General features: G+C 47.2%; 1 long non-coding RNA gene across 1 annotated transcript; it reads left to right on the top strand.

Annotated features, from left to right (window-relative positions):
- Positions 1-202: 202 nt before the first annotated feature.
- LOC102902274 lies at positions 203-27,035 on the top strand. Its single transcript, XR_890697.2, has 3 exons — positions 203-1,499; positions 3,165-3,339; positions 25,996-27,035. It is a non-coding gene; the product is annotated as an uncharacterized LOC102902274 (long non-coding RNA).
- Positions 27,036-27,430: the final 395 nt, after the last annotated feature.

Here is a 27,430-nt window from a genome sequence, read left to right on the forward strand (position 1 = left end):
GTGCCGCCACCCTTCCTCGGGGCACATTTACAATTTACCTTCTATTTTCTTTTTTTTTTTTAATTTTTTTTTTCAACGTTTATTCATTTTTGGGACAGAGAGAGACAGAGCATGAACGGGGGAGGGGCAGAGAGAGAGGGAGACACAGAATCGGAAACAGGCTCCAGGCGCTGAGCCACCAGCCCAGAGCCTGACGCGGGGCTCGAACTCCCGGACCACGAGATCGTGACCTGGCTGAAGTCGGACGCTTAACCGACTGCGCCACCCAGGCGCCCCTACCTTCTATTTTCTAACAGCAGCGGGAGAGACGTGTGCTTCAGCCTGTGTTGTTATAATCTTTTCAGAACTCAGAATACGTGGGAAGGGTAGAAAGTGAACATCTTTTTTTAAAAAAAATGGGCTGTTTGGCATGACTTAGGGTAGAGATAAAACACGATCGTGGTGGAGTTGGCTTGAGACAGCCTTTAAACAACGCACACTGTTGGCTTAGCCGTATCTTAAAAACTTAGGGGCTAAGGAGCACGTGACTCCGTGCCAGACGTGGTCCTTGGGTCTTTAAGTGCGCAGTCTTACTTAATCCTGGCAACCTCACGAAGTGGTGTCTTTATCTGCTGTTTTACGGGGAAGGAGGTTCTGCAGTAGATACCGTGTCTCAAAGTCCCACTTCAGACCCCTGTGTAACTGGCACCAGAGTCTACACGGGCTTTCGGTGACGCGTAACCGCATGCCTTCGCCCCTTCCGTAAGCATCCGGGAGCCGTCCGGCCCTGGGTCTGCTGAGATCATCTGCGATCCCCGCCTGCACGGGGCCTAGGGTTCGGTGGGGCTGGCGGTCAGCAGGCAGGACATCACAACTGAGGGTGGCAAAGCCCCGCCATTGGAGGGACGCCGGTGTCCCCCGTGGGCAGAGCGGCTGCTCCAAGGGGCATTCAAAAGGAGGCCTGGAGAGTCAGAGGAACAGGCGTGCCAGCCCAGGGGAGGGCGGGCCAACAGGGCAGGGTGGGGGGTGCCTGAAGGATGGAGGGGGTTCGGCGTGGCTGGCCACGGCGAGGAGGGAGGGGAGGGAACGTAACTTGGAGCGGCCGCAGGGCCACGCCCAGCAGAGCCTTTCGGACCAGAGTGTGGACCGCGGGTTTCTTTCCAAGGGTGGAGAGGAGCACTGGGCGGTTTTGGGCGGGGAGTGGCATGCAGTGACTCGGGGAGCGGCGGCGGGGGGGGGGACAGGAGGCAGCTGGGTGGCCACATTTTCCGTGGTCTCTACCCCCTCCCCATGCCAGAGAGTCCTCACAGCCAGCTGGCCCGAAAGGACAGAAATCCTATCCTGGCCACAGGACCAGGGTCCGGGCTCACTGTGGACATTGTCTCCCTGTCCTCTTCTGCCTGGGGGAGGACTTTAAGGCCCCTGTTGGGGCCTCCGTTTGGGTTCGTCTGCTGGTTCGACTGGGGGTTTGGAGGGAGCCCACAGAGCTGGAGTGCCCTTCTTATGACGTCGTATCTAAGGTGCGTGCCATCAACACGACGTGTCCCCGAGGCAGGGCGGGGGGACTGTGGCCCACACACACATCCATGCCCGGCAGAGCAGTGGGCTCTGGGGTTCGGAAAGGCGCGAGGCAGACGTCTCTCGAGGAGCTCCCGGCCATGGTGCTGGCACACGACCAGGGCAGGTGATGAGTGCAGGGGCATATGAGGTGGAGGGGCAGGAAGGGGGGCAGGGATGAACTGACCGTGGGGGGCGGGCGCTGTCCGAGAAGGCTTTGTAGACATCGGAAAGGGTTTTCAAGGACGAAGTTGGTCAAGCAGGTGGTGGGGAGAGGGGCTGTGAAGGGGGCTCAGCACAAGGGCGGGTGCTGGGCTGGGACTGGCGTGGCTTTGCGTTGTTAGGGTACATTGTTGAGGTGGCGGTGGGCATGTGGGACTGCGGATGGCCTGCGGGTCACGTGGGGACCCGCGTAGGCTCAGGGGCTGTGGAGGGGCTCAGGCCGGCACGCGGCCACCCTCGCAGAAGCAGCTGTCGCGGGGGGCAGTTAGGAGCATATGGCCAGAGGCTCCACAAGGGGCGGGGAGGGTCTCAGTGAGGATGGGACAATTGGGAGGAAAGGACCAAATGAGTTAAGACATCAGGAGGGGGAGACACACAGAGGATCAAGTGGACACCGGGCCAGCCTGAGACCTGAGGGGTAGGACAGAGGACAGGGCGGCTATGCCCCTGGGGACCACAGCCAGGGATGGGCTTCCAGGTGATGGGAGGCAGAAGGGATCAGGTCCGTCTGTGGAGCTGGACACATGCAGCCAGAGCCGGGACAGAGACTAGAGTCTGTGGGTCGTCCATCTGAGTGTCGTGGGCATGGGGGAGGGTCCTGGGGCGGGAGCAGAGGCCCACGGGGCCCGAGTGTTGGAGGGTTCACAAGCTCCACACCAGCAGTACTAGAGGTTGTAAATAAATATCATTACCGTGTCTTTACATTTCTGGAACATTCGATTAGTAGGATCAGAGTCTGACTCCAGGATGTTAACAACCAGCTTCTGGGCTCTCTGCTTCCTCATGCTGGGGCGTCTTTGCAGAAGGAGCTGTGCCGCTTGAACTGAATCCTAGGTTCTGTTTGACGCCCCTCGGCCCAGCTGGCCTAGCCTGGTCCCTGTGCTGACATCTGTATCCACCCGTCCGGTGGCCTCCCAGTGCTTTGGGAAGAAAGCGGTCCTAGCTGGCCACAGCCACCGGGGAATCAATGACGGGAAACCTGTGTTTTGGTGTGATGGGGTGAGCTGGGTCGGGACCCCCGACCCCAGGCTGGCCTCCCAATTTCTCTGGTGTCTCGTGCGCACGGCCAGCATCGGGACAGGGAGGGATGGCTCCTAAGTGCTCTCTGCACGAGGGCCGAAACTGTCCAGTGCTCCCCTCCACCCTTGGAAAGAAACCTGGGGTCCTCCCTGCCGCCTTTCTCTTCTGGGCTCTGAAAGGCGGGTGAGGGATTATCCATTCGGCAGGTTAATTAACTTTCCGTATTGTCCTCCCCGCCTCCCCCCACCCCTTCCTCTAAGCGAGTGGCAAGGGTGCACTGACGTGGCATCCCGCCACTGTCACATCTTCTCCTGTAATTCCCTCAGTCTGGGATCAGTGGTCTGGAATCTCAGATGTCTCTTCCTCGATTTCTGTAATTTTTCCAGAGGTTGGTTCGTGCGCTTTCTCTCCAAGCATCAGGCTCAACTCACCGGAGGAGGAAAGCGAAGCCTCTGGGCGCTTGTGACAGCTGACATATTCCCAGCAAGCTGAGGGATGGTTCCCATTAAATGAGGATTTATGATCAATCCCCGCAAATTAAGGCTGCCTCGTGAGCTGCAGGTGAGACCCTCGCCAGTGAGTCTTTGTTAATTAGCATCCTGGCTTGTTCGGGAGAAGAAAAGCCAGAGTGTGTGTTTGTTGAAAATGTGCCTTTCCATTTCGGGGCAGCTGTCTCCGGTGCCGACGGCACAGATCGGGGACGGGCGGGCAGCTGCCTGCTGTGGGCCACACTATGGGTGGCCCTTGCCCTAGGGTTAGACGGTCTGTTCGAGCATCCTGATTCTAGAGGGATCAGAACGAATGCCCCTTCTGGGTACTCAGTTTTGCTTTGGGATACAATCAGAGATCAAAGACATCTCTCTCTTCCTCTGCAACTCACACACACTGGCCCCTGCACACACCTCTGCTCTGTGCTCTGTTTCTTATCAGTTCCGTGCCCTCCTCAGCTGCTGAACTTTCCCTCGCATGTCTCCGTCTCTAAAGAGGGGTAGCACGGTAACACCCCTGCAGCTGGTTGGATTGTGTCTCACTCCCACCAAAAATATGTCGGTATCTCAACCCCTGGTGCCTGTGCATGTGGCCTGATTTCGAATTAGGTTCTTTGCAGTTGTAATTAATTCAGGACCTTGAGAAGAGGTTATCCTGGGTCAGGGTGGGCCCTACACCCACAGGCTGGTGTCTTTATGGGGAGAGGAGAGGACCAGCAGACATGCAGAGAAGAAAATGATATGAAGATTAGGCGTGAGGTGGCCACAAGCCAGGGAGCCTCCACGTGCTGGGAAGCCACATGAAGGATTCTGCCCGAGAGTCTTTAAAAAAAAATTTTTTTAATGTTTGTTTTATTTTTTAAGTGAGAGGGACAGAGTGGGAGCAGGGGAGGGGCAGAGAGAGAGAGAGGGAGACATAGAATCCAAAGCAGGCTCTAGGCTCCGAGCTGTCAGCACAGAGCCCGATGCGGGGCTCGAACTCACAAACTGCAAGATCGTGACTTGAGCCAAATTCAGATGCTTAACCGACTGAGCCACCCAGGCACCCCTCTGCCCGAGAGTCTTTAGGGAGAGCACGATTCTGCCAACAGAATCCAAGATTTTGGACGTCTGGCCTCCAGAACTGAGAGAGGGAAAAAACAAAAACAAAACCGCTGCTGTGTGAATCCACACCATTTATGGTGCTTTGTTATAGCAGCTGCCGGAAACTAATACACACTGTCCCATCCCCCATCTGGATGGTGTTTGACAAGATGATGTGAGACAGTGCCTCTGGTGCAGGGCCTCGAGCCTCCTGGCTATTATGATTAGTTTTTAGTCTTCCTTCCCCTCGGCTCCCAAAGCAAGTGCTTTGCCCCTGCCTGGGGCCTTACTGAGCGACTGGGGGCTCCCCTCTGGCTTTCCCCTCGGGGACGTTGCTGGCTTGGACTCTGGGTAATATGAACCAGGCGGCAGACCTTCTGAGCCAGGAAGGAGAAAATTATTTTCAGTTCTTCACTATTTTACTCTTTTACTGTAAAAGCTTTGGGGGGGGGCATTTGAGAAGTCATGTCAACTCTTTTGTGGGATGAACTGGGGTGTCTGTAAGTTCATACAGTAATTAATTCAGCCCCCAAGGCAGCAGGCAGCTTGAAACAATACACCACGCTGACACCTTGACATCAGCTTCTGTCTTGCTAATGTGCTAGAGTGATGTGCTAAGGTCATGGTTGGAGTCAGAATGACTTTTCCCGGGCACCTTTTATCAGAGCATGACCTGGCTGGACAAATGGGGCATTTTAAAAACTGTGGACTCCTGAGAAGTTTCTCAAATTCCACACACAAGTGAAAACATGGTATCTGTCTTCTCTGACTTATTTCACTTAGCATAACTCTCTCCAGTTCCATCCACCTTGCTACAAATGGCCAGATTTCATTCTTTCTCATTGCCAAGTAGTATTCCATTGCATAGATAAACCACATCTTCTTTATCCATTCGTCAGTTGATGGACATTTGGGCTCTTTCTGTAATTTGGCTATTACTGATAGTGCTGCTATAAACATTGGGGTACATGTGCCCCAATGAATCAACACTCCTGTATCCCTTGGGGAAATTCCTAGCAGTGCTATTGCTGGGTCATAGGGTAGTTCTATTTTTAATTTTGGGGGGAACCTCCACACTGTTTTCCAGAGCGGCTGCACCAGTTTGCATTCCCACCAACAGTGCAAGAGGGTTTCCATTTCTCCACATCCTCGCCAGCATCCGTTGTTTCCTGAGTTGTTAATTTTAGCCACTCTGACTGGTGTGAGGTGGTATCTCAGTGTGGCTTTGATTTGTGTTTCCCTGATGATGAGCGATGTGGAGCATCTTTTCATGTGTCTGTTGGCCATCTGGATGTCTTCTCTGGAGAAGTGTCTATTCATGTGTTCTTCCCATTTCTTCATGGGATTATTTGTTTTTCGGGTGTTGAGTTTGGTAAGTTCTTTATAGGTTTTGGACACTAGCCCTTCATCCGATATGTCTCTTGCAAAATATCTTCTCCCATTCCGTCAGTTGCTTTTTAGTTTTGTTGATGGTTTCCTTTGCTGTGCAGAAGCTTTTTGTTTTCATGAGGTCCCAATAGTTCATTTTTGCTTTTATTTCTCTTGTCTTTGGAGACATGTCGAATAAGAGGTTGCTGCGGCCAAGGTCAAAGAGGTTGTTGCTTGTTTTCTCCTCTAGGGTTTTGATGGTTTCCAGTCTCACATTTAGGTCTTTCATCCATCTTGAGTTTATTTTTGTGTCTGGTGTAACAAAGTGGTCCAGTTTCATTCTTCTGCATGTTGTTGTCCGAGACTGTCTTTGTTTCCATTGGATACTCTTTCCTCTTTGTCAAAGATTAGTTGGCCATACATTTGTGGGTCCAATTCTGGACCATGCGGGAAAGGAGGGAGAAAAATAGTTTCAAATAGAGAGGGAGCAAACCATAAGAGACTCTTAAATATGGAGAACAAACTGAGGGTTGATGGGGGGCGGGAGGGGAGGGGAAATGGGGTGACGGGCATTGAGGAGGCCACTTGTTGGGATGAGCACCGAGTGTTGTCTGGAAGTGATGAATCATAGGAATCTACTCTCAAAGCCAAGAGCACACTGTGTATACTGTATGTTAGCTAATTTGACAATAAATTATATTTAGGAAAAAAACCCACAAAACTGTGGCCTCCTGAGTCCCACCAGACTAAACGAATCAAGATCTTCTGGATTTCAAATGCTTTCTGGGAGTCTTTGAGAGCTATGGGAGTAGCCTGGGTGAAGTTGACCATCAGCTCAGGTCACAGGAGCTCTCTGGAAGCAAGTCAGGGGTGGGTAATGCCTTCACACAGAAAGCAGAGGCCACGGTCTGTTCCGGAGAGAGAAAGGACCTGTATTGCTCCTGAGCCCACTGGGCAAGTAAGAAACCTCCACTTTGTAGACTTAAAAATATTTTTTTAAATGTTTATTTATATTTGAGGGGTTAGGGGCAGAGAGAGAGGGAGACACAGAATCCGGAGCAGGATCCAGGCTCCGAGCCGTCAGCACAGAGCCCGACGCGGGGCTCGAACCCACCAACCGCGAGATCATGACCTGAGCCGAAGTCGGACGCTCCACCGACGGAGCCACCCGGGCGCCGCAACCCCCATTTTGAAAAATTCTCTGGCAGATTCGAGCCTTGTAGAAACCTTCAAACAAAGAACGAATTTAAATGGGGATCAGGTCAAGGCTTCAGATCAAAGTCTGACCAGTTTGTTCACATAGTGAATGACGTTGATTTCGGTGCAGGTGGCCCGGTATCACGGGAGCCCGGAAACATTAGAATGCGGGCCAGAGCGGCACGGAGTCCACGACCACCGGGGCTCAGTGGGGAGGCACTAGGATGTGGCTACGTTATCCGTATCACGTAAGCACATAGAGTTCTCATTCTCACGTGATGGCTCCTTTCTTCTTTTCTCGACAGACCTTTCTGCCACACGCCGAAAACCCTGCATTTCAAAAAGGCCTCCGGAAGGCACTTTCTGGGAGTGTGCTGGGGACCACTGTCAGGCCTGTGCAGAGGGCTGTCTGTGAGAGACTTCCTCGTTGCCGTGAGCACAGGCTTGGCTCAGGAGTGTCTGCTCTTGGCGAGGCAGGCGGGGTCAAGGGAGCCAGCGTGTCAGGAGGGCCTGGTGTCTGACAAGCGACGGATCTGTCTGGGCCTCATCGTTTTTGTTTAGGACGCAGAAGCCTAGCCCTTCCTCCAGGAGAAATCACCGTGTATCCGGGGAGCGTGTGGGGTGATCTGGTTTTAGCACCGGGCGTGGCGTTCGGCCCAGAAGCGGCCTCCTCGCGGCCACGTCTGACAAGCCTCCTTCGAGCCCCACATTTCTTGGTGCGCACCTCTCTAGACACATCCTCCCCTCCATTTCCTCCCCTCTTCTCATTGCCTGTGTGCATTTCTTCTCTTTCTCTCCAGCTTCCTGATGGACTCTGCTCTTCTCCCTGCCCCCAGCGGCTCTGTCCGTCCTGAGCTCTCCTCCTGCTCTCTCGGCCACAGCCTCTGTGTCCTGGAAGGATGAGCCCCACCATGTCTGTGCAGACTGTCCTATCTCCTGAGCTCCAGACCCGTGCATGACCCAGGATTCTCCACAGCCACAGAAGACTCGACTTTTCTAAAATGCAATTCCTATCATGAAGCCAGAGGCCCTGGGAGTGACCCGGGCTGAATCCTCTTCTCTTGACGTCTTGTTCCCTCCTCCCCAGGTCCAGCATCTGTTCACCGCCAGCGTGGCTGTTCTCAGGCACAGTGCACCGTCTTTGGTCACCTTCCGAAAGCGTTTTGCTGGGTCCCCTTCTCAGTATGGCGCGCAGGGCCTTCTCTGTTGGTCCTTCCTGGCCTCTGCCGCCATGATGCATTTGTGTTCTACTCGCACGGTCATTCCTGACACCCATTCTCTGGTGCATCCTTGGCCTGGTGGACTTCTAAGCATCCTTCAAGACCCTGCTCAAATGCATCTGCTTTGGAGAGCTTTCCCGAGTCCCCGGCAGAAGCCATACGTCCCTGCACTCTGAGCTCCGCCTCTGCCTCAGGAACGTCTCCCCGTGCCAAGGTGTTCCCTCCTGGCCTTTCTCTTCCTGAAAATCGTGCACCTCTTGCATGGATACATTTTTTGCTTATCTTCTTGTCCCTTGCCTGTCCCCACTGCCCCACTCCAGCACCCAGCGGCACCCAGACAGGTACATCGGCCCTGGCTTGGTGGTCACCTGGCTGCTGAACACAGAAGCTTCGAGGTGGCTTGGGGCCAGGCGGAGGGGCGGGATGTTCACGTTCTGCTCATGTTCTCCACTTCCAAGTGGTGACGGCCACTCTGGTCACTCCCACAGCACTGCCACACCTTCTTTTCTCTCTTCCTCCAATTTCATTGTTTCCTCTCTCTCCAGCTAAGACCCAGGCGAGAGGGGAAGACGTCGTGGCCAGTTTGGGGTGTGGACAATGAGAACATTAGAAGAGGCAAAAGAAATGTTATTCTTCTTGCCTTCTTAGCCTGTAACATAAGAGAAGATCCAGATACAAGTCACATGCTGTACAATTTACCCTTTCAAAGTGTACAAATCAGTGGGGTTTTTTGAATATTCACAAAGCTGTGCACACAGCACTATTCTGATTCCAGAACGTTCTCATCACTCCAAATAGAAAGCCATTAGCAGTCACTTCTCACTCACCCCTCTCCCATCCTGTTAACTTCTCATGTAGCATTACACACACACACACACACACACACACACACACACCCCTACACTTTGGCCTGGATAGCATAAAATTAAAAGCAAATTTTACTTCTAGAAAATTTTCGATTATACATAGAGCCTCATCTTCATGGACTTAACTCTACAAGGTTATGCTTCTGTACGTAGGGGTGTCTGCCATAGGAGCTAACATTTGCAGTGTTTAGAACTGTGCCTCGCACTTGCTAAGTGCTATAAATGTGTTTGCCAACCAACTAGCTGAATGGCGGTGTTATTGGAAGAGGTAGGATTTCGGGATTCCAAGGTCTCTCTCAAAAATCTAACAGAAAATCCCATCTGTTCAATTGAGGCCAAACACCAGATTTGAAACACGAGGATGTCCTTAAGAAGGGGATGATTCCTTATTAAATATTGGAAAATATTCCTAACTTCCCTCTAGAGAGAAGCCATGGCAAAAGACCAGTTACAAGAAAAATACAGTCAAAGGAAAGTGGAATTAGAACATTTTGCTATAATTTTAAGTAAGTGGATTCTTTCCATTTGTTATTAATTGTGTTCCCACTGGATGCCTCAGTCTCCATAATGTTTATTTACCTATCAACATCAGTACTCACAAGGTATTCCGGACCCGCTGGGCATCTCCTCTGTAGGACAGAGCACTTTCAACAACGCGGGCGTATCACACAAAGTTTTTAGAATGACGTAAAAATAATACTAAACTCTAATTTAGCTTTCGGCATTAATTTCTCGATTGTAAGAAGGGCTCATGGCATAGCCTTTAAGGACATTATGCATCTAAAGACAAATCTGAAGTGCTGTTGAGAACGGCAGACCCAGCTGGAGGCTCTGGGAGCTGTTCCATCTGGAAGCAACCATGGCATGTCCAGAGGGCAGGGTGGTCTGATGGAGTCGATGCTGGAGAGGGTGCGTGTACAATAGCAAGGCTCTGGACCAGGGTTGGAATCCGGGCCAGCAGATGGAGAGGCTGAGGCTGAAGGCTTCCTGGGAATGAGCCAGCAGGCAGGAGTAAGGTCCAGGCAGATGCCTTGGGCACAGGGCAAAGGAAGCAGAATGCAGACCTCTATGGGGACCCAGTTTGCAGAGGTGGGTAAAGGTGGTGACTTGGTCACAGGAGGGGCTGGAGCTTGCCAGAGCAGGGCTGTAGCAGAGCCCCAGTCTGGGCTCAGGTGAGCTGAGGATTGAGCAGCCTCCTTTGCACGCTCAAGCCCGGTGATGTAGACGCTGGCGGGGGGAGGCTGCGGGGGCCATGGCTGGCCGAAGTTGTGAGAATAGTCTGAAAGAGCCCTGATTGGCTTTGCAGTGATGAGGTTGTGGGTGCCCACGACCACGCGGTAACCCTACTCTGGCTATGTTCCCACTTAGTCTCTAAGTAAGGTCCGCGGGACTAGATATGGTGCATCAGCAGTGGCCAGACTGGTGAAAAGCCGTTCGATGCTGGCTTCAGCCTGTGGCTTCTGGAATAAGGCAGGTGTGGGCTTGAATCCCAGCTTTACCATTTGCCAATGTCATGGCCTTGGGGTTGTTATTGATCCCTCTGGGGCACGGCTCATTAAAAGCACTGTTACAAGGATGCAGGAAATAATGTATGCCAAGAGCATCCGTGGTGATTACCGATGAAACCCAGGAAGGTCATTTTCACTGATTGCATTGGCTAAGTACACTCAATCCGATGACCACAGCCATCTGCTCCCCCATTAGTTTCCTGGCCCCCACACCAGTGTTTCTGAACTTTTAAAATGTTTTGAGTCACAAACTCCTTTCAAAACCCGACGAAAACTCTGCATACTTCCCCCCACTGAAATCCACTCGGACATTTTGCAAGGGATTTCAGAGGGTTCCCAGATAACCCGAGTTGAGAATCCCTGCTCTTGAGGACAAGACTGATTTGTAACTGTCATTTCACCTGTCACTGTGCCATAGGTGTGTGCAGTCCTGCACAAATGCTTTAACGTTCCCATTTGCAAAACAGACTTTCTTTATCTGGTACACATTGCCCCTTATGCATTGATGAATCTGCTGAGTGAGACCATGTCTTTGGCACAGCCCATGGAACCCTGCTACTCACTTCCGGCAACTGTCTGGACAGTGTCTGAGTCTGTAGAAAACCCGGTTGCTTGGACATTATGGGAGTCCTTCTCCTTTTTGTCCTGCTGAAACCATCTTTCCACAGAGAAGGGATGCTGTATTGGATTCTATCACAGGTAGACGTCATGTTACTATCCGGACCTGACCTGCCTCTAGTCTCTGGTCTCCCTTCTAACCTCCTCTTTCCGCAACCTCATCGAGCCCCATGTTGTCCTTCCTAGTTGATGTTTTGTGGAAATTTTGCATGAGGGAGGCAACGACGTGGGGTGGCTTGACAATTAATTGAAAAACGTGATGGGTAAAATTAATAATGGGCAGACCTTTAAGAGTTAATATGACACAATTTCCAGATTAAGTGGGGACATTTCGTTAAGACTGTTGGGAAGGAGGAATAAAAATATATGATCGTATTTGCATATTTCTGCAAAAAGAGACACAGAAATGATAATGTAGAGGTTAGTCAAAGTGGTGACCTTTGGGGATTCGGTAAGAATGGGGTAGAGAGAAGGGTTGAAGATAAGTGGCTTGGGTATAATTTTATATATAATTGTGATTTTTGCACTGTATATATTCTAATGTTCAGAAATAGAGTTTAATACAAAATGGTAAAAAAAAAAAAAAAAAAGCAAACTCCGGTATTAAAAACATAAGTTAATTTAGTTGTGTGACAAACCGATCATTCTAACAGCACAAGAGAAATCTTAATGCAAATAACTTTGAACTTGGCGAACTAGATTTGTTCTTGATAATGGCATGGCTGCTATCATCACTTTTCAAATATTGTCCAAGTATCGTAGGATAGACGGAGTAAGTGGCTGTATCCTCTTGCCGGGGTCCAGGGCTCTCACTGTGGAAGAAGGAGCCACAAAAACGGAATGGGGGAGGTGGGGAGGAGTCTTTGGTGTCGGGTTGAGTCAAAGGAATCAGAGTGGAATATGTACTTATGTATTACCTATCACCAACAGTGCTGAGGTGCAGTGACATCCCAGTCATGGTGGGCACACCTAGTGCCCAAACTTTGGTTCCTAAATACCATTCTTCACTAAAGGGAACGAGGGCTTTTGGAGAGACAGCTGATGCCTGCAGGGAGCCACAAATTGCACCTGGAACATCTAACTTTGGAAACCAGGGTGTCGCGTATGGGCTGGAGGAACACGCAAAATGACACAAGAGCTGGCAAGGAGGGGCTCCCGGTGGACAGACCGTCTATCAAAACAGTAACTCTGTGTGGCAACAACACCTGGGTGGCATTCTTCCCCAAATGTTAATAAAGAGGAAATGATCAGGCAAAGCAATGCCAGACAGCCTGCAGGACAACCAGCCTAGGCTCTGTTCAATGTCATGCAAAACAAACAACTCAAAGGGTGGTAGATGGGGAGCTGTTGTAAAATAAAATAAAGTAAAAAAAATAAAAATGAAAACAGTAAAAATGCAGTGAAAGAAGCTTCATGGGATCCTGGGGCAAAAAAATGCAACCTTTGTAAGAGGCATCGTGCTGGGACGACTGAGGACGGTGAGTGTAGCCTCAGTGGATGGGGCTGTTCCATTCTGGTTTCTATTTGCTGGTGTGCTCACATCTGTGGTCGCCCCAGGAATGGGGCTCCCAGGGCTGAGCCTTTAGCCCGCTGGAGTCCTGGGGCTTCCTCCGTCCCCATCGGCTGGGAGGTCTGGTGACTGGTGAGGGTCCCAACCGCTGGCTGGAACCTGCCAGAACTCTGCATGCCCTGTGCTGCCCTGTAATCCTGCCTAATTGAGAGGGTCTAGGTCATTTTCCTGCTCCTTCTTCTGCTCCAGCTCTGGTGGGTGGGACGAATCTGCTGTATTCAGCTGTCCCCTAGCCTGCCCCTCGGATCCCTGAAATCTACAGAAGGAGATTTTACTGGTGTATCCGCGTCCTCCTGGCCAGGCCACAACTAATTCTCAGCGGGTGGGCTTCCGCCTCGTAAACCGCCCTCACGTGTGAGCTGGTTGTGCTTTTCTCGTTTCCAAACAGCATCGTCTCTTCGCTTCCTCCCCGGGGCTTGGATCATTGTGCCAGGATGAATCAGGGATTCTGAATTCCCAGACACCTTGGTGTTGACTCTCCCCCAAAAGGGCCGTGGGCACGTCAGTACTTGGGGAGTTAGGGATTGGGGTCTTTGTGAGCTCATCGTGTATCCTTGGGGCAAAGCAGTTGACTGCCGGGGGGACTCCGTGTCCTAATGGTCACTTCGCGTCGGAGGACTCAATGCTTCTTAGCAAGTGGCAAACATCTGAGTCACTTGTGGATCGTCGAAACAGCACGAAAATCAAAACCACCAAACACACGGCCGGCTCCCACTACCGGGGGGTTCTCCTTCCGCAGGTCCGGGTGGGGCCCGAACACATGTACTTTTTAGAAGGTTCACGGAGTCTTCTGACACATGTGTTTGTTGGAGAACCATCCGACCAGAATGACGTCCATCAGAGCTCTTTCCAGGGGAGGGGCGGTTCAGTGGCTTCCAAAATGTTTCTGAGGTTCAGAAAAACAAGGCCGGAGGAGTGACTCAATGCTTGGGCCATGCACATTCTTGCCGAGTGAGGCTGAGCCACACCAGAGCCCCTGTTCTGCACTCACATCTGCTTTTCTCCCAGATGTGGGGCACCTCCTCCCCTCCAGAGAGGGATGTTTTCGTGTTGGCCGGCCGGCCGGCCCTGGGCCTTCTGAGGGGTCATTTGAACCCGAGTGGCGCAGTGAAGGAAAAACAGCCAGTGGGATGACAAATGGGCTTGATTTCAAAGAAGTGTGTTTCCAGCCGGAGGAAGGGCGGTCTTAGTGCCCCGGCTTTGCCTGGGAGTGCTGAGTCACGACCGCTCGGTCAGCAGTGTTTCGCAATGGGCCTCAGGGTTTGCTTGGATCATGCCCTTTCCAAGAAAAAGCCCAAGCCTGACCCAGCAGTGTGCTTTTTTGTGTGTTAAAACACAGAGAGGAATCTGTTCAAAATACGAGAGAAAACAGTCTTGGAAGTGTTCTGGGCTGGCTTCCTCAGGATTCCTTGGATCTTGGAACCTCCTATGGCTCCAGGGCCCTTCTCCTTCTGGAGCCCACTCAGCTGTTCTGCTGTGTCTGCCCCTGAGGACTCCAGGCGGCCCCGACAGGCCCCGGCTCAACCCCACCCTCGATGGCTCATCCACTACCCGTCCCTGTCACACAGCCATCCTCTGTGACTTTTTATTTTTTCCCCGGAAATACGTTCTGTGACTCCTTTCTTTCCTGGTTGGATTTTAAAGATGACTTGTGCCATTTTGGATTTCAATGAAGAGTCTTGACGATTTGCCTTCTCCCCCTTTGGGTGTGTGTTGAGTTTGAGACAGCGACCGTTTTACGGCACAGGCCGTGCCAAAGTTCCTCTCCTGAAACTGAAAACGTAAAGGTTTTCAGCACATTAATACAGCAAATAATACATTCTGAACATTGTTCTGAGGGGAAAAAATCCGAAATTTATCCTGTGTAACTTCTCACCATGACTATTATTGTGATCTAGAATACTGATGTTAGTGTCAAGAGATCATGCATTTTGTCACTATTTTATCCCTTAGCCTCTAGAGTTGGACATTCTCTGAAATGTCAATTTCTTTTATTTATTTATTAAAACATTTTTATTTTATTTTAGAGAGAGAGTGAGGGGGAGAGGGGCAGAGGAAAAGAGAGGGAGAATCTTAGGCAGGCTACAAGGCTCAGCATGGAGCCCGACACCGGGCTTGATCTCACAACCCTGGGATCGTGACCTGAGCTGAAATCAAGAGTTGGACCCTCAACCGACTGAGCCATCCAGGTGCCTCTGAAATGGTATTTTCTTTTAACATAGTTTTTGATAAGACGGCCCTATATAGGACAAACATTTCTAAAGAAATATAGAGAGGTAAGTAAGCAAGGCATGACTTCACAAGGTGTCAGGTGACCTGTGACTGCCTCTTTTGTGTCTTCACATCAACTCCTATCGTGACCATCCGTTGAGAAGAGGATGCTGGGGTTTTCGCTTTCTCTGCTCCTCTGTGATAGCATATGAGGTCCTGTTTTTGGCAGGATAAATCACGGTTAGCCTCACGATGCCCCTACTGTCCAGAGCAGTGGGGATTCTCTTCATTCCAGGCTGAAATTTATCCTCTGATTTTCTGCACACTCCAAAAGCAGTCCCTTCATCCCCTTCCCCATCCATCATGGTGGAATGCTCCCGTCACGGGCTCTGATGAGAAAGGTCAGACGGGACACCTGTTGGACACACGGCTTTTGTCAAATAATAACCAGAGAGAAAATAATTGACGGAAGACAGACAGGAATTCATTACTAATTACAGAGCCGGGCCATCTTGGCTTCGGATGCCGAGTTCAGGCTAGGTATGTTTGCAAAGCGAGTAGTATTAAAAAAGTTTACGTTTACATGGTGGCCATGGTTCGTATGTTCTGCGAGACGTCAGAACTATAAGCCATCGAGGAGGGGCTAGAAGAGACCAAAGATAATTTTACTTTTCATCATGAGTAGCTTCACTCTCAAAATAAAAGCTTCCCAGCCGTGATGTCATCTAATTACTAATAAAAGCAATTATATTCCCATCTTGCAACGTTCTCAAATAGTTATTATTAGAGCCCTAAAGCCGATGGAATTCACCGGGTTACTTTGGGCTGACTGCAGAGTCCTGACATCGATGGCCAAACTTGTCCTTTCAAACAAAAGGGCATCAACTAAAGGCAGGTCCCCCGTGGGCAGCTGTGGGGACAGGCTGGTGGGCACATCCAGAAAGACAGATACTACCTCTGCTCCAGACCCTTCCCTCATTTTATGATTTGCCCCCGCCCATGGCCAAGGCGTGTTGCTAATTAGCGGTTTATGATGTGTTTACCTGCTTCCCCACTCCAGCTTTTAGGAAACTCAGAGGCAACTTTACATTATTTCACATCAACATCCTATGCTCCTTGAAGATGGTCTCTATTCTGCTTTGGTCTTTCATTTTAGGTAACGTTCTGCAAGGGCTTGGGGACTCCCCGGGGCCCCGCCAGGAGCTGGGCATCACGCCCTGACAGAGAGGGGTTGAAGCAGGCCAGCGGGGACAGGGAGCTTTGGCAGACAGGGCTGCTGCAGAAAGTTCTAGAGATGGAGGGGGTTGCACAGTAAGCATTGTTGGCAAGTCTCCCCCGCAGTAACCTCCGGTTCTTCCAACATGCCCTCCCCACTCCCACGGCACCCCCACGACCCCCGCCCCAGCCTCCCGCACCCCCTCCGTCCCCGCCCTGCTCCCAGGATTACACATGGAGACAGCTCTTGTCCCCCCCTGCGGAGGGGCCGTCTTGTCTCGCTGAGGAACCCTGGCTGGGCTGGACTGGGGCTGAAACAGAAAATAATGTGTGGTTTTATTACCAAATTCTTGAACAGTTTTATATATATTCATAACTGGAGATAAGGTGAGTAAAATAACCCCATGCCCATAATTCTTCTGAAACATCTGTTTTCAAAATATTGTTTTACCCAGAGGGTGCCACCTTCAAATAGTTGAAGCAACTTCTAAAAGGACCAGGCTGTCAAGCTGGAGTTTAATGCATGAATTGTACTTTAACCCTTCAGACAACCCTTCAAACCCTTCAAACACCCAATTGCCGTTCTTTGCTTAATGTCTGTATTCTTTCTTTTTCTTTCTTCTTTCTTTCTTTCTTTTTCTTTCTTTCTTTCTTTCTTTCTTTCTTTCTTTCTTTCTTTCTTTCTTCTTTCTTCTCTCCCTCCTTCCCTCGCTCCCTCCTTCCCTCCCTCCCTCCTTCCCTCCCTCTTTCTTTCTTTTTCTTCCTTCATTTCTTTCTTTCCTTCTCTTTCTTTCTTTCTTTCTTTCTTTCTTTCTTTCTTTCAGAGAGAGAGCTCGAGTGGGGGAAAAGGGGAAAGGGAGAAAGAGAGAGAGAGAGAGAGAGAGAGAGAGAGAGAATCTTAAGCAGGCTCCATGCTCAGTACAGAGCCTGATGCAGAGCTCAATCCCACAACCCTGGGATCGTGACCTGAGCTGAAATCAAGAGTCAGACACTCAACCAACTGAGCCACCCAGGTGCCCCTAATGTCTGTATTTCTTAAATAGCTTTTCCCCAAAGAGGTCCAGAACTACTTGCTTTAGGATCCTCTAGAAATCTGTAGACGTTTCTTACAAATTTTCTGGGTAGGACTTGAATTTAATAGGCTCCAAAAAGATATTAGGTCAATATAAAGCTTGAGACCCTCTACATTAGGGCATTGGCAAACGTTTTCTTTAAAGGGCTAGATAGTAAATATTTGAGGTTTTGTGGGCTATAGGTCTTTGTGACAACTAAACTCTGCCATAGCAATACACAGATGGATGGACATGATGACTGTGTTTCAATAAAACTTTATTTACAAAACAAGTGGTGGGCTGGATTCAGCCCCTGGGCTGTAGTTTGCCAACTCGTGCACCAGACCGTGAGTTTAGAGAATGGAGACCCTGTGTATCTTGTTTGCCACTGCACAGAATCCAGCAAAGTCTGCATCATAAAATAGTCACATGGTAAACATAACCGAGTGCATAAACGAATGGATACTTAACAATGGACCTTGACTTTTTAAGGCTATTTGAAAATTTACATAAGGTGGCATTCATTCTTTTTGGTGTGCAATTCTATGTGTTTTGGCAAATGCACAGTCATGTAACCGCCACTGCAGTCAGGATAGAGACTTTCTCTCTCTCTCCACCCCGAACCCCAATGCCCCCCCTCTTTCCACCCAGACCCCAAGTCCCCCCTAGATACTATTCACAGTCACACAGATCTGTTCTCTGTCTCTATGGTTTGGTCTTTGAATATTTGCAACTCATTCGTGTTTTTGCATGTGTCAACAGCCTGTTCCTTTCATTGCTCAACGGTATTCCGTTTTATGGATGTACCACAGGTTTTTTTTTTTTTTTTTTTTACACATTTGGCCATTGTGGGAAATTTTGGTTGTTTTTAGCTTTTGCCAATTAGAAATAAAGCTGTTCTAAACACTTCTATACAGGCTTTTTTGGGGGGGGCATATGTTTTCATTTCTCTTGGTTGAGAACTTCAGAACGGATAGCTGAATTATATGGGAAGAGTATGTTTAACTTTATTGGAAACTGTCACATTGCTTTGGAAAGCTGTCCTATTTTGATTCCCACAAGCAGCGTGTAAGAGTTATTGTTATTCTGCATCTGGGCAAGCCCTTGGTATATTCAGTTCAAAAGAATTGCAGTCATTCTGACAAGCACGTAATGGCAACTTGTTGTGGTTTTAATTCGCATTTTCTGAATGAGGAATGATGTTGAACATCTTTTCTTGTACTTTCTGTCTGTGTATCTTCTTTGGCGAAGTGACTGTTTAACTTTTGCCCACTTTTTAAAAATTGGATTTTTTGTTTTATGTTGAATTTTGAGAGTTGTTTATATATTCCTGATACAGGTTCGTAGTCAGTAGTATGACTCACAAATATTTCCTCTCAGTAGGTAGCTGGTCTTTTCTCTCTCTGCCATAGGACAAATGTTCTGGAATTTTGATGATGTCCACTTTATCACCTTTTTATTTTATGGATTATGCTTTCATTATCTCATCTAAGACTTTTCTGCCCAACAGTTGGTCACAGATTTGTTTCCTACATTTTCTTTAATAACTTTACAGCTTTACATGATACTTTTAGGTCTATGATCCACTGAGTTAGGTTTTATATGAGGTGGCAGATGTAGATCAAGACTTAACATTTTGCATATGGGTGTCCAATTTTTCCAGCCCTATTTGTTGAAGATTATCCTTTCTTCCTTGAATTGCCTTTGCACATGTGTTGACAATCAATTGACCATATTCATGTGGGTCTATGTCTGAGCTCTCTCTTCTGTCCCATAGATCTATGTATCTATTTATTTTTTTACCCCTCTTTCATTCTTGGTATTAATAATTTTTGTCTTTCTTTTTTCCTGATTGGCCTAGCTAGAGGTTTTATTAACTTTATGGGTCTTTCCAAAGAACCAGCTTTGGTTTCTTGATTTTCTCCACTATTTTACTATTGTAAATTTCATTGATTTCTGTTCTCATTTTCATTATTTCCTTCCTCTGCTTGCATTTAGATTTTATTTGTTCTTTATTTTCCTAAGGTGAAAGTTTAGATTATTAATGTTAAATATATGTCTCTAAAGTATGCATTTAATGCTATACATTTTCCTCTAAGTGCCGATTTCACTGCATCAAACACATTTTTGTTTTATTTTCATTGTCTCCTAGTTCAAAATATTTTTTCTGACTTCCTCGAGACTTCTTTGATTCATGGATTGTTTAGCAGCTTATTGTAGAATTTCAAATATTTGGGAATTTTCCAGTTATTGTTCTTTACTGATTTCCAAACTAATTTTGTTACAGTCTGATAATGTATGAGTTCTTTGTATGAGTTCTGTTTTTAAAGATTTGTTGAGCTGTGTTTTATGCCCCAGAATGTAGTCAATATTAGTGAATGTTCCGTGCACTGTTGAAAAGAATGTATACTCTAATGTTGTTGGATGTCAGTTAGGCCAGGTTGATTGATAATGCTGTTCAGGTCATTTACTTCCTTCCTATTTTCTCTCTGCTTTGTCTATCAATTACTGAGAGAGGGATGTTGAAGTCTCCAACTATGATTGTGAATTTCTTGATTTCTCCTTTCAGTCCTATAAGTTTTTGCTTTATAGATTTTGCCATCCTGTTGTTATGTGCATACATGTTTAGGATTGCTGTCTTCCATAAGAATTGATCACTTACCATTATATAATGTCTCTCTTTGTTCCTGATAGTCTTCTTTGTTCTGAATTCGGCTTTGTCTGAGATTATTGTGACTACCCTAGCAGTTTTTGAATTATATCTATGGTATATGTTTCTTCATTTTTTAACTCTTACTGTGTTTGAGTTTTATGTTTAAAATGTGTTTCTTATGGAGAGCATATAGTTGAGTCCTTTTATTTCCTTTAGATCTAATTTGACAATCTCTGTCTTTTATCTGTTGTGTTTGGACAATTTGCATTTAAAGTGATTGTTTGTAGGGCGCCTGGGTGGCTAAGCTGGTTGAGCATTGGACTCTTGAATTTGGCTCAGGTCATGATCCCAGGATTATGGGATTGACCTGCATCAGGCTCTGCACTGAACATGGAGCCTGCTTGAGATTCTCCTTCTCTCTCTCTCTCTCTCTCTCTCTCTCTCTCTGCCCCTCCCCTGCTCATGAGCTCTCCCTCTCTCTCTGTAAAATAAAATAAAAAAATAAATAAAGTGATTGGGGTCACCTGAGTGGCTCAGTTGGTTGTGTCTGACTCTTGATTTCAGCTCAGGTCACAATCTCACAGTTTGTGAAATTGAGCTCTGCATCGGGTTCTGCACTGACAGTGTGGACCCTGCTTGGGATTCTCCTTCTCTCTCTCTTCCTTTATGTCTCTGAAAATAAACAAATAAACTTAAAAAGAAGTGATTGTTCATATACAGGCATCCTTGCTTTGTATAGTTGCATGGGGCTGTAGAAATGACCATGGAAGCTGAAACTACACAGAGCGATCTCGATAATCAACGGGAAAAATAAGATGGTTAAAAATATTTTGTCAAAACATTAAAAACTCTCCTGCTGTTGTTTCCTAATGTATAGGAAAATGAAAAGTAGTAAGACTAATATTTACTTAGAACACTATAATGTAAAACATTAGAAACATTCATTCTTTGTAAAAAAAAATATCAGATGTGTGATCATTGCTTGCCTTCTCCTCATATACACCTTCTGTGGGTACTGGGCATCCTCTCTGTGCTTTGGCAGGCCGCCATTTTGATCAGCCTCCAACATTGTCTCCTTTGCTGTTATAATGTCATGAAATATCTCTGGGAGTTCCATTAGTGTGAAGTTGATCCAGCATCCCTGGCACTAGGGAATCTTTCTCCTTTTTGTCAGAACGAATCTCCCCATGTGTGTTGGGCAGGGTGGCTCACGAAGGTCCTGGTTCACATGTGGAGCCTCTTCATGGCAGCCATGTCAGTATCGCCATGGTCATCCACTTCATCTACCAATCTGGTTATGTTCAATTTGAACTTTTCCTGAACAAACCGCTTTTCATTTATCACATGCATGCTCATGTATGTTGGCCAATGCCCTTTTCTGATTATCCATTCATTGTAAACATCCCATGGTTTTATTGCCAGGATACAAGGAGGCAACAGAAATAGACATTTTGCTGTCCATGACGCCCTGAGTAGGAGGGTGACCATCCAACAACAGACTCTGGAGGAAGTGATGGGATTGGTGACTGAAGTGATGTGCGTCATTACTTGCCTCATGGTCTGTGGATTGCAGAGCCAGTGGTGAAGCTGTGCCTTATGCAATTCCTCACATTTAATGTGCCATGGTAGCTGAACCCCGAAAGGTGTTGTTAGGGGCACTTTCATCACTAACCTCAATTGTTCTTGGCTCCCTCTGTGCTTCTCCTCAGAATCTGTCTCTGACAGTAACTCTGTTGTCGTCCAGCATTATTGTGATTGGAGGCCTAACCAGATGGTGTAGAGAGTGGGGAAGGTGGTTGGATCACACATAGTTCCCTTTCACTGGCTGGATGGGGTGTCACTGCTACTATTTGGAAATGTCCTTCCCAAGATGAAGGCTGTGTTCTGTAAGGAGGATTACACAATGGTTACTCCTTCCTTCCTCCTATCAGGACCATGGGAAGTGTTGGGGGGAGGGTATTCCCTTTGCATTCACCCAATCCTCTGTTAGTTGGAGTTCCTGAAGGAAAAGGCTGAAGAAGTGTGTGGACTTCTCTAAAACTGTGGCCCCTAAGAGGTTCTCACTCAGTATCCCACACTCAGAGTCTAGCAATTCCTCAAAATTCCTACCTTAATGTTCCTATTGGCTTGTGGCATCTGGTGATTTCTGTTTCAGTTTAGTAAATATCAGGTCCTCTGTCTGCTCAGGGCACCTATTTTTTCAGATGTCAGGGTGGTGGTCTGCCTTGAGACCTAAGTTTTCTGAAGGGCCCAACAAAAGTTTTCAGTATTCAGTTCATCTGGCTTTTCTCATGGCAAGGATGGAGTGCTGACATCCGAGTTCTTTACATGTCCAGCTAAAACCAGAAGCCCAGCAAAGTCATGCTGGAGTTTCTGTCTCAGCTGTCCAGTTGTGAGGCTCACAGAGAGAGGGAGGCCACAAGTGGAAAGCCATTAGTTGCAAGTCAGAACAACCTAGTTCCCTTGTCAGATCCAAAGGGTTCGAGAAGGGCTAGAGTCATTCCCTGTCACAAAGCAAGGTTGTCGAGTCTTTCCCCAAAAGGGATCGGGACATCTACAGGACACTCAAGCCAAAGAAGAGACACTTGGGGGAACAGAGCAGACCCATTTTCTAAGACTGAGTACTGTGTGGGTGTCAGACACTGTGCTATGTCCTCTACATGGATGGGACAAGTATAATACTCCCAATCCAAATTCACATGCCTTGTTAAACACCTACAATGATTGCATCTCACTATATCTACCTTTCCAAAAGTGTGTCCTGAAATGCTATTTTTTGGAAGATGTTAATCAGAGTCAGGGGATGTTGGGGCAGAGAAGGGTGCTGTAGGAAGCTAGTTTGGGAAACTGGGTTGCACCTTGCAGGAAACTCTGATTCCAGGGCTCTAATCCTTATACAGAGCTGGATTCTGGGACTGAAGGAGGAAGGTGGCAGAGTCCATGGAGGCAAGTTTCCTCCAAGCCATTAACGAGGGATTGATCATGTTGGTGAATCAAAGGGTTCTGAAGCCACGGATTGATGTAGCCAAGTTAAATGCCTAGTTAAAAGCTCTTGAGGAAGAAAGAATCCAAATGTGCACGGATTAACTGAAACAGATGAAACAATCGATGCCCTTAAAGATCACACAAGAGGTCGCTACCCTGGGAGAGCTTTGCCACAGTTAGAAAATCACAGTCTGAAGGAGGAGGCAGCATCCTCCTGAACTGCATCAAGGAAAAGAAAGAGTGTTTGCCAAGTATCTGATTTGGAGGGGGTTTACCTTGTCGGGGTTCAGGAGAATCTTCCAAAGCACATGATAGGATCAGTCGCACATGCGAAGGTGTCTCATATGACACCTATACAATACAAGCCAAAGTTCTGTTGGAAAAATTTGAAGGAACCACTGGCTATTATCCAAGACAGCTTATTTTCCACGAAAGTAAAAGCTCAGAATAATGCACTGAGTGCTCTTTTGGCTGAGAGACGCCCACACAACTTAAAAAATGAGAGTGCTTATCTGGGACCAGAAATATTGAGGAAGAATCTTAAAGGTTTCCAAAGTATCCTTTTGTCCCTGCTGTTGCCGATGGACTTTTGGCAGACCCTTGGCCAAGAGCCTCCACCAGGTCAGCCCCATCCCCACATGGCGGCCTTACACTGAGCACGAGAAGGAGGGGCTGGCTTTGATCCAGCCTTGCCAAGGAACCGAATGTGGCTGGCCTGGGCTCCATCTTGCTTTGTCAAATGGTGTAGGTTCCAAGGGCTCTGGGGTGAGGGGCAGCTCCTGTGAAGTGACTCTGTCCTTACCCACATTCTAGAATGAGAGGAAAAAACTGCCTAGAGGTCTTCCCTACCTAGGGGGTCACCTCGCCCAGCACGTCTTCTCCTGAGGTGCAGAGAAATATGTCTACACCAAGCACTGGCCACACAGCCTAAAGGCAGAAATGAATTGCTTCTGAGTTGCCTCTGCTTTCAATGAGGCTGCTTCTGAACATCCAGAACCACAGCAAGACACTTTTGTCTCAACCAAAATCATTTTTCTTTTTTTCTTTTTTTAGTTTTACTTCTGTTAGTTTTTATTGGCCCAAATGGAAACTCGATAGGATTTTGTTATTCTTAGATAATGTTTTATAACTGCAGATTATTTAATGTGACTCATAAATTACTTGATTCTATTTTATTTTATTTGTAGATAGTGCAATTCTAGTATCTCTACTGTTGTTAACAAGTCCACTAAAATCTTCCAAAAACATGGCAAGAATTTTTTTTTGTCTTTCTTCTAGAATGATTTTGAAATTTTTCTACTTTGTTTTTACTCTGGTTAAGGAATTATACAACATTTCAAATGGAGACTTGATGCCTAATTTTTAGGTTAGTGTTTTATAAATATATTTTATAGAAGTGTGAATCTTGTTAGTCAATTGTTTCCATCCTATCTGATTTCTAGACGGTACAACAGTATTTTTATTACTGCTATTGAACAATATCTTCCGTTGATCCAGAAGATTTTTGGTAAACTTTGGTCTCTGTTTGAAAGTAATATTGAATTTTTCTCATTTGATTTTGCTGCGATAGTTGAGTGATTATACAAATGCTCAAATGGAAGCTCAATAGAATTAAAATTCTTCGGATGGTGTTTAGTAAGTGTAGCTTATTTAAAAGTGATTTCCCTTAGTGCACAGACTCTCTCCCCTCTGAGTACTTCAGCTGCTGTTCAACAAAGCCCATAGCAGGAGTGTGTGAGAATTTTATGTGAGCTATCTTATGTTTGGAGATACTTGAAACTCAAACATTTATTTTTGTTTACCAAAGGAATCATTCACTCTAGTTATAAGATTAGCTAAATAAACTTTGGTTTTAAAAAATAGCTTTGGAAGCTTTGAATATGGCCAAAGATCCCTACTTTAGTATTCATTGTCAATATTAGGATGTATGTGAGGAGGGGCATGGGCAGGGTTTTGGGGGACTCTACAAAGGGTTGGAATTTCTTCCCCCGTTTCACCCTTAAAACTGACGAAGAACAACCTGAAAGAGTCAGTGCTCAATGCTAGAAGAATTTTGGCAATAAAATAGATAACGTGATATTGAATGATAAGATACAGCATAAAGTAATCACATATAACTCCACACTGATGGAAATGGACCTGAAAATTCTCTAAAAAAAAAAGTATGGAGAGGAAAAATCCTAACAGTCCAGTGGAGAGGCCTCACGGATGCCACCTTAACCAAGTGATCAAGGTTAGGATCTCCCGTGATAAGTCACACTGATAGTGTGTCCCTCCTGATATGAGAAGGTCACTGCATCTTCATAGATTCTACCCCCAAACCTATGATTCCAGTCAAATCATGAGAAGCTATCAGACAAACCCAAATTAAGGGGCCCTGCGAAGTCCCTGACCAGCACTCTTCAGGTATATGAGGTCGTTGAAAGGAAAGATGTACTGACAGAGGATTGCAGACCAGAGAAGACTGGAGACATGATGAGTAAATGCATTTAGGAAAAGGGTATTAGTGGAAATACTGGTGAAATCCAATAAAATCTGGAGTTTCGGTGATAATGGACCAATAGTTGGAGTAATGCAGTAGTGTTAATTTCTTGATATTGTTTGGACAAATGTGTCCTAGTTATGCGAGATATTAAGAAACTAGGTGAAGGGCATACAGGAACACTACTGTATTGTCTTTTCAACTTTTCTGTAGATCTAAAATTGTTCCAAAATTAAAAGTTTGTTAAAAAAAAAAGTTTGTTAGGGTCACCTCAGTGACTCAGTCGGTTAAGCGTCCAGCTCTTGATTTCGGCTCAGATCATGATCTCATGGTTTGTGAAATAGAGCCCCTCGTCAGGCTCTGCACTGACAGCATGGAGCCTGCTTGGGATTCTCTCTCTCTCTCTCTCTCTCTCTCTCTCTCTCTCTCTCTCTCTCTCAATAAATAAGTAAATAAACTTTTTAAAAAAATAAGAAAAAAGTTCGTTAGACTTCTGAGTCTGGAAAAGATGGTGGAGACCTATCTCTCTGCTACTCCTGCTAAGTACAGCAAAACCCTGGACAGAGGCAATAGACAATTGATCCTAAGATGACTCTTAACATCAAAAGGACTGGCTAGGACCCTCAGGGCTAGAGGAATAACATGGCGATACATTCCCTGACTTCTTATTTTTTATTTTTTTTATGTCCTATTTTTCCCAGACTGCATGCTGGGGGAGCCTGAAACCAAGAACTGCCGGAAGGAGTAGACAACAAAAACACCAAGACAATCTTGCTCTTTCTGGTCCAAAGACATTTCAGTAGGACAGAAAACTTTTTTGGCAACATCGCCATGCCCCAACTCAACGCCACGGATGCCCCACGCCACCCCACCCCAAGGTGATGTCAGCAGAGCCTGAGAGGGGAGTGCAGACACCCACCCCTCTCCCCTACATTGGGCAGAGGCACTCCTTTCCTGTTTCAGTGTCAGTGAAGACACATAGGAGACCCTGGGCTTCCTCTCTCAGGGCAGCTGGTGCCCCTCCCACTCCCAGCGTAGAGATTGACAGGAGAATTTCAGATGGGAGAGGGCTGAAGAAAGGGATTCTTTCAACTCACATAAGAAGTCCTGGGCAGACACCTAACCGCTCACATGTGAAACTGACCTGAATAAACATGCTGTGGCCTCTGGGCAGTGTACAAAGGAGACCAGAATAGTGCTGCAAGGATTCCAATCCAAACTGTCACCGGACCTACAGCCCACACCTGTAGCCAGGACCTGTGCTGGCTGTAGCCTGAGTGACCGCTGTTAAAATGGAAGATTCATAGAGGATCCAGATTGCCTAATATACTACCCAGATGTCCGGGGTACAATAGAAAATCACTCATCATAACAAGGGGGTCTCTGGAATGTGCACTGCATGGACTGCACACAGGCAGCCCTGAGATAGGGCACCTACCTGTACATCAACGTTCTAAAGTTTCAAATATCTGTAAAGAGTGTCCTTGGGCACATGCTTTGGGCAGTGAGGAGACCCTCATGACTCTTTGTGGGGTATGGGGGGCAGAGGACTGGAAAGGGGGAAGGAGAGTCAGGAGGGAAGGGAAGGGCGATTTGGAATGGGGAACACACACCAACACCTTCCAACGACGTTGAAATAGGGTCCTTTCCTTGGGTTCATCACACGATTGACCATTTTCTGTTGTAAGTGCTCTGGATTTATGTTCATGGCCAAAGGCAATAAACAGACACTTGATCGTTTTCTGAGTTGGTGGAAGGATGAATGATTCGTTATTCCTAAAGAACTAAATTCATAGAGCTCCCTATTAAGTTTCAGGCCAGAATGGTGCTGTCCCGCTCCCGCGTCTGCTGTAGAACCTGTGACTCGTGCCACTTTGACTTGCACCATCCATTCTGTACCTGCCTCAGCTTTGCCTAAGAAATAGGATATTTGGGAGACAGATCTTGTCTATTTTCTTTTAGAATGAGCAGACTCGCCAAACACTGTTAGATCATCAAGAAGCAAAATGCCTTGACCACATGACCTCAGTTATCCCCCTCAGAAATGTTTCCATTCAGTGATGAGAACAGAGGGGCAATACAAACAGTGTGGAAACAGAATATAGCTTTCGGTTTAGACTACCTAAGACTGGTTAA

The sequence above is a fragment of the Felis catus genome, chromosome C1 (genome assembly GCF_018350175.1).
Source record: "Felis catus isolate Fca126 chromosome C1, F.catus_Fca126_mat1.0, whole genome shotgun sequence".
Lineage (NCBI taxonomy): Eukaryota > Metazoa > Chordata > Mammalia > Carnivora > Felidae > Felis > Felis catus.